This window comes from Echinops telfairi, unplaced genomic scaffold, assembly GCF_000313985.2.
Source record: "Echinops telfairi isolate 266 unplaced genomic scaffold, ASM31398v2 ScPeMD7_5592;HRSCAF=6446, whole genome shotgun sequence".
Lineage (NCBI taxonomy): Eukaryota > Metazoa > Chordata > Mammalia > Afrosoricida > Tenrecidae > Echinops > Echinops telfairi.
In genome coordinates, this window is record NW_022109491.1 from 25,801,069 (window position 1) to 25,809,098 (window position 8,030).

The 8,030-nt window shown below is 47.5% G+C and overlaps 1 long non-coding RNA gene and 1 pseudogene across 1 annotated transcript in view; both read left to right on the forward strand.

The window, feature by feature from the left end:
- The window catches only part of LOC123522322, an 18,193-nt gene extending 13,791 nt beyond the window's left edge, over nucleotides 1-4,402 (forward strand). Inside the window, exon 3 of the long non-coding RNA XR_006680588.1 lies at nucleotides 3,865-4,402. This is a non-coding gene — a long non-coding RNA (uncharacterized LOC123522322). The remainder of the gene's footprint in view (nucleotides 1-3,864) is intronic.
- A 1,503-nt stretch (nucleotides 4,403-5,905) lies between these two features.
- Nucleotides 5,906-7,922, forward strand: LOC101649875 (annotated as a pseudogene).
- The last annotated feature ends 108 nt before the right edge of the window (nucleotides 7,923-8,030 follow it).

Consider the following 8,030-nt stretch of genomic DNA (forward strand, 5'->3'; position numbering starts at 1 on the left):
TCAGTCATCAGTCCAAAACCACCAGAAGTCTCAGAAACCCACCAGGGCATTTCTACCTGGCCATATTGGGTCACTCACTGTGAGTCGTATCACCTCCATAGCAGTGAGATATATCCCTTGGTATTGAGTTTTGCTTTTAGATAATTCACATATTATCTCTGGCTGGCCAAGAAGGATCTTGAGCGTCCTTAAGATGAAATCTGATCCTACTGAAGGCCGGGCTCTGCCTCCTCTCCGGTCTGGACTTCTCTCCTACGCCTATGGCCTCACCCAGTCCATGCTAGTAATTTCTAAAAGGTGCCCTCGTCTCTCCCACAGGCTTGGAAACCCTGTGGGGGCAGTTCTTCTCAGTATTGTAGGATCTCTCGTGCCCCAGCAAGCCGTGGTTTTACCATCCCGTCCCTGAGCTTTAATGCCCCTTCTTAACTGGAGCCTGGTCTGAGCCCCTCGATGAGACCCTCTCACACTCTCCCCAGCTCCCTCACCCCTTCTTCCCACAGTTGTGGAAGCCATGATGATAGGTTATTTAGGTCATATTTTATTACTCTCTGCCTCTGCCTCTTTGAGCCCCCTGAGGGCCGGAACAGCCATGCCAGTTTTTTGGTTTGTTTGTTTTTTCTTTTTTTGTTCACAGTTTGTAGCAACACATCGGGAAAGCCCAATAAGTATTTATTGTGTGAATGATCTAAAAATGACATGGCTGAGCCGTCGGATCGATGCATGTGTCCAGTTTTCCTTCTTGAGTGACACTCCAGGTGTGCAAAATCACCGACTGTGTATTGAAGAGGGGTGTGTGCATCCCTTTTTATAAGGCATCAATGAATCTCACCTTTGATAATGGTTTCCTTCGGTGTGGGAGGTCAGTTGCACTTTTGCCCCCAGCTTCACAAATACCCATTTGGCTCTGCCATTTTCTGCCTCAGTTTACCGGCCCATCCTTCTCTCTTTCTGTGAAGGTATGACATCATGGACTCCCAGCCTGTGTGCCTCAGAGGGCACTGTGAGGCCCAGGGGAGGACCACTCGGTTCCTGGGCTCAGACTGCCTGCCTTCTGAAGCTTGCCTCCAAACCCCCCTACTTCTGAGCCCTACCCTGAACTCCCATCTCTTCTCATGAGATGAGGATTCTACAGGCATTACAGGAACTGTCTATGTAGAAATTGTGTCCATCCCTCCTAGAACATTCTGCGGCACTCCAGAATTACCTTCCAAAAGGTCACCGAGTTTGAGTAGGCTTCATCCCAGGATCCATCCACCTGAGGGCAAACTGATGCACAGCTAGAAGCCTGAGTGTAGCTGCTTGAAGGGGACACGGTGAACAGAATTTGTGCGCAGGTGCTGGTGGGAAGTGGGGTGGCTGGACAAGATCTGGATGTAGAGGGCAGTTCTCTGGCCTGCACAATCTGCCAGAGCACGCCAAGAGTTCTAGAATTCTATATTCTAACTTGGCTGTCTTTCCTGGCTCTTCTTTTGTTTTTTTCTTGTATTATTATTATTAATTAAAAGATCATTTTATTGGGGGCTCTTACAGCTCTTGTAACAATCCATATATCAATTGTATCAATCATATTTGTATATATGTTGCCATCATTATTCTCTAGACATTTACTTTCTATTGAGCCCTTGGTATCAGCTCCTCTTTTTTCTCCTCCTTCCCCTACTTCCCTGGTTCTCCCCCCCCACCATTCTTCTGAAAGTCTATTTGTCAAGGAAGCAAACAGAACACTTTTTATTTAACACTTGCTAGAATGATGTATATAACTCCTGACCAAGTAGAGACCTGTGGTGAGCAGCCTTCCAATTGTGCTTTTGCCTTTTGGGCCCCAGAATGGCTCCCATTTGGCTTTGTTGCTTCCTATCTCATATGAACCAGGTCATTTCTCTGAGCCTCAATTGCTTACCAGGAAAATGGGTCTAATGGTAACTACTTTCCCCCAGACTGGTGAGAAAATAAAAGAATCCGTGTCAAGGGCTAGGCAGAGGGCCAGGCCCTCAATAAACAGTAGCATCATTCTAGTCTCTTTTATCTGGTGCCTTCTGGCTATCATCTAGTTTTCTATAAGACTTCCAAATTGGCCCACTCTTGCAAGAGGCCACTCTTTTGGAACTTGGCCACTCTATCCCCCAGCCCCGAAAGACCTCCCCATTCTCTCCCCCTGTTCAAATCTTAACCCTTGCCCTCTACATTTATGATAACAGCTACTGTAGACTGCCCTTTTGTTTTGTTTGAGGCATTGTGCTAACGTCACATGCATTCTCTCAACCCCGTTCTGACACCAGCTCAATGAAGTGGGTTCTGTGTATTATTCCCCCCAAACAAAGGCACTGGGGTCTGGAGATCTGCAGCACGCTTGCAGCTGCGCCGTGGCAGAGCCAGCGGGAATTTGAACCCAAGGCTTCACATATAAGGCACCATCAGCTGTTTGCACACACCCGCCAGGGCCCCCCATGGTGGGTCATCCCATCAGGTCAGCTGTACACGTCTGTCCGGCGGTCTGTGGTCTTTCAGCCCAACAGCAAGGGCACATTGTCACGTCACCAACCCTTTTTCCTTTTTCTTTCTTTCATTGAGGCTTGTGTATTGAGTGCCTACTATGTGCAAAGTGTGACCAGCGGCGAGCTCAGGAGAGGATCTACATATCTTTCTTCTTTTTGCCCGTTTGACTGCTTTGTTTGTTTGCTTAACAAGCAAGCCCGGTTCCTCAAGCCCAGTTTAAAAACTGCACTGCTGAATTGAATTGGTTTGGTCCAAAGCCTGCCGGGTCCCCTTATCTCCCAGCCCCCACGCCTACTACACCGGCCCTCAAATCCAAGCCGCCCAGCCCCCTCCGGAAGGGGGAGATGGGGGTGAGCGCTGAAATCTGAGTGGCTCTTTCAAGCCTCTGTTGCCGTAGAAACCGTCCGCTCAGGCCTCAGCGGTCCATGACACCATCCTCCAGCGACCAGCCAATGGGCTGCAGGCGCCCCGCCCACGGTGGTCAGGCGGCCAGCCAGTGGGCGGGCCCTCGGCTTGGAGCCCCGCCCTCGGCCCAGGGACATCACCAATGGGGTGCGACCTTGCGCTGCCTCGGGCTTCTAGGTAGGGACAGACTCGGTTTTTTAAAAAAGGAATTCTCCAAATTGGAAAGGACTAACTAACGCCTCTGTCAGTTGCAGCCTGACCAATCTTTCGCTGGTATTTTATGTAAGAAGAGCAAAAATGCTTCAATTACGCAACAAGATGTGCCATTCTCTGCTAATATAATTTTGGGCAAAGAATTTAGGCAGTGGAGCTGACATTTAAATCTACTTGCTCTGAGGATTGCTTTCCTTATAGATTGTTTTCATGTGCATTACAATAATTAAGGGACGAGGCATCTTCCCTTGCTTGTAACTCAAATACATACAAATTAATGACCTTGAATTTTAAAAATTTCTGCTGAATTCATGAGACAATAACCTAATTAATGGGTAGCCGATAGATATTGACCCAATTTAAGTTCTGGATTCGGAACAGATTAAAATTGCAAAACAGCTGAACATTTCTCTGAACCCATGGAATAAATTCTACTTTTGAGGCCGGGGTATATTGTAGCTTTGACACTCCAAAATACACACAAATAAAGTGTGCTTTTTAACAAATCGGTGCCAGTAAGTGATTTTTTTTGGGGGGTGTAGTTTTTGATTTACAGAAAAATTGTGAAGATAGTACTGTGTTCATAAGTCCCTCGGCCCATTTTCCCTATTATTAATATTTTGTTAATATAGCATATTCTTTCAATTAATGAGCCAATAGTAATACATTAACTAAAGTTCATATTTCAGATGTCCTTAAAAAAATTTATTTATTTATGTATTTTTAAAAAGCTTGTTTTTTCTGTTTCAGAATCCCATCCCAGATACCACGTTACAGAATTTCATCATCAGGGTGTTGGAGGACAGCTCTACACCACAGATATGGAGACACACCCGTAGCTATGGTTAGAGAGCCTCCTGGCGCAGTGGGTGAGTCAAGAGGTTAACGCCCCTCATGCCTCAAAATCTCCTTCCCTACCTTGTCACCTTAATGCCTTCTGATTCTTCCCCATCCCCGGTGTGCCAGTGCCACTAAACTCACTCTCCTCTTGCGGTCTTCTCCCCAGTTCTGGCCTCTTCTCTGCTTCATGTTTCTCTTAGACGCAAACTCAAAATTCTCATGGATTGGCAATCCAGCAGCCCACCAGGGTTTCAAAATATAACCTCTACTCACCACCACCTCCCAAAACGAGAACACATTTTAAAATTTGGGGGGAACTGGTGACCATTTAAGGGAGCGCAAAGGGCAACACTTCCCCAAGGACAAAGTACAGAGAGTTAGGAAAGGAGGCAAAATGGAAACAGAGACCCAGGGAGGGCATGGGATCCATGATGGGACAGGGAGAGGCGGCACGGAATGAGCTGAAACACAATGTGTGTGAACTGTGGAAAGCAGACCTGACAACCTGCTCTGTCGGCCTTCACCTAACGCACAGTAAAAGGGCGGTGGGAGGGCTGGTTTTGAAAAGTTGGGGACCCACAAAAGATGGACTCTTTAGTGGGCCAAGGTGAGAAAAAGCTTCGTCTTCCATGAGTGCTCATAGAAATATAACAGGCCAAGAGGGAAGTTTTATCTTTTCTAATAGTCGTGTTTAAATGAGAAAGGAGGAATGGTTGACATGAACTTGAGTGTGTTTTATTTAACCCCAAAATAGCCAATAGGTACTTTTGGCATAAACAAAAATCAAAAGAAAAAATTTCCATGTCATATTTTCCATTTAAAAAAACATCAAGCCTTGAAATCTGGTGTATATCTTATGCTTACAGCATGTCTCAGCACTAGCCACCTCTCAAATGTACACCAGTCCCCTATACGCTTCTATGCCATCATTCATTCCACCAGGGCATAGCATCAACCCACAATCGTCCTCTCCAAATGTGTTAGAGCAGTGGTTCTCTACCTTCCCAGTGCCGCCACCCTTTAACACAGTTCCTCTTGTTGTTGTGACCAGCCCCCCAACCATAACATTCTTTTCTTTTCTTTTTTTTCATATAATTATTATTGCTACGTCATACTGTAATTTTGCTACCGTTATGAATCGGGCAACCCCTGTGAAGAGTAACACCCATTAGATGGATAAATGAACGCACCTAGTCTGTAAGCTCTCTCTTCATGATCGATGTCTTAGAGGACAATGCCAGTTTGTAACAGGGGTGTGACAGGAGCTACCTGGAAGCACAGCTGGGGTGGGTGGCTGGTGGGGATGGGCATGGCGTCTTGCGCGGCCACCCTTCTCTTCCCCCTAGGTGGGATCCTTCCTTTCAGCAGCGATCGGTTGTTATCCGCAGTATGTGTTTGTGCCAGGAACACTTGGGTCTTGTGAACAGTGAACACGCGTGCTGCTAGCAAAAAGGCTGGAGATGTGAGGCCACTAGGGACACTGCTGAAGAAAGACCCAGCCATCTACGGAAAGACAAAAAACCTGGTCACTGACAAGCCTACCAGCCAATTTCTTCTGACACACATGCGGGGTTGTCAGGAGCCGAAATTGACTCCATGGAAACCAGTTGGTTGCCAGTTTGCCAAGTTCGGCTGGGTGCCCAGAGCACATTGGTGAGAGTGCAGATCAGATGGGTCCTCTGACCTCAAGGAAGGTGCCCTGGTAGGGTAGGGGCTACATGATGGGGCTGCTACCTGCAAGGTGGACAGCGGTTCCAAACCACCAGCTCCTCCGTGCGAGAAAGACCAGGTTTTTCTCTTCCTGCAGACTGCAGCTCCAAGGGCCACCGTCTCCTGCCTTCTCCGTCTCCATCGATCTCTCCAGGCTTATCCTATCGCCACTCGCCCGCCTTGTCCTTCCTTGGGGGGGGGGTGCATGGGGGGCGGGTCTCCGTGTGCTTTGGAGTTGGCGATGCCTTCTGTGAGTCCATGGAGGGCTCTGATGGCCATGATGTGTTCTTCATATCCTCATTCCCAGCAGCTATGCGGGCGTCCTGGCTACATCTGACGGCTTTCTGGCTTCCTTTCATGCAACTAGCTCACCACGCAGATCCTCAAGGAAGGCCTGGCCACCTACCTGGACCAGGTGCGTGCCCTGGAGATGGCCAACACCAAACTGGAGGTGAAGATCTGCGACTGGTCCCCGAAGCAGGGCCCACGGGGGCCCCACCTGGGACTACAGTCACTACTACAAGACCATTGAGGAGCTGCAGAGCAAGATGCTTGGTGCCCCCATCGAGAATGTCAAGATTGTGCTGCAGATTGACAATGCCCACCTGCCTGCAGATGACTTTCAGACTAAGTTAGAGACGGAGCAGACCCTGTGTACAAGATTGGAGGCAGATATCCCTGGGCTGCACACGGAGCTGGATGAGCTGACCCTGCTTAGCGTGGACCTGGGGATGCAGAGATGGAAGGGCTGAAGGGAAGGACTGGCTTCCCTGAATAAGAATCACAGGTTGGAAATCAGTGTTTTGAAGGCTCTGGTCAATGTGGAGGTGGATTCTGCACCCGGCATCGACCTGGCCAAGATTCAGAACGACATGAAAAGCCAGTATGAGATCATGACTGAGAAGAACCGGAAGTATGCTGAAGCCTGGTTCATCAGCCAGACTTAGAACCTGAACTGGGAGGTTACTGGCCACAAAGAGCAGCTCCTGGTCAGCGAGATGGAGGTATCTGACCTGTGGTGGAGACTACAGTCTGGAGATTGAGCTACAGTTGCAGCTGAGCATGAAAGCTGTCCAGCTGGGTCTCAATACTGCCGTCTGTTCATCATCTGGATCTGTACCAGTTGGGCCCCAAAGCGGGCCTCCGTTTCTGCCAGGAGGATGTGCACACGGACCAGGAGCAGCAGAATCAGGAATACCAGCTGCTTGTGGGCATCAAGTCACGGCTAGGGCAGGAGATCGCACCTACCACAGCCTGGCAGCCTGCTTGTGGGCCAGAATGCTCACTTACTACAAGAATCGACAGGGTCTTCTGAGTCTTGGGCTTCCTGCCCTCCTGCAGATGGGACTTCTGGGCTGGGGTATGGAAAGGTGGGACCCTTAACCTTGTTTCTTTCCCAGACTCCCAATAAAACTTTATGGCATGAAAAAAAAAGAAAGAACGAAAAGAAAGACCAGGCTTTCTACTCCCGGATAGAGTTACAGTCTCAGAAACTCACAGGGGCAGTTCAGCCCTGGCCTGTAGGATCTCTGTGTGTCAGCCTGCATTCAATGACAATGAGCTTCGTTTTGTTTGGTTCAGATCTCAAAGTGCTTTCAGTCTGCACAGATGAAGGGTTAAATATCCGGGAGAGGAGTGTTATGCGGGGTCACACGCAGAAGAGGTGGTAGAAGCAGCCCCCGCAGGGAATGAGGGGTGACGTGGCTGGAGAGAATAATAAAACATATCGGTCTAACCTCTAGAAAGTGGATCCAAATCATGTCAGCGATAAAACACTCCTTTCTGGAATCTTTTGTTGGTCTAATGTGCATTTTAATATTTGTATGCATCAAATCAGTATATTTTAATTACTTATCCATTAATAAGCATTATATTCTACAAGGAAATTAATAGGGAGATCTCCCAGGTACAGCCAGCCCCCAATACGACTGGCCTGCTCAGACTCTGCAGGTCAGTTGGTAACAGCTTGGAATGGTGAAGGCCACCGGCCCCCATGCCCCACTACTATATTTAAACAGTAGTCTAGAAACAGGCATTATCGCTCAGTGATTGTGAAACTGGCGGGTTAGAACCTGAATTCCTTCAATTCTATGGGACCACTTGAAGCCTGTGTATTTAAAATTTCAAACAGTGAGGCAAAGAATCAACTGTTAGGTGTAATACAATTGCATGGTAATGGCTGTTATTATTTAGCAAAATTCTATGTTTTAGTAAAATTCACCCAATTAAAAAAACAAAAAGCAAAATAACACTGCCATTAAGTTGTCATATATTTAAAATTGAAGTAGATTTTTATATTAAAGTTTTATTTATCTTGTTTCGAAACTATAATTATTTAATGTGGTTAACACTACAACAAATCACCA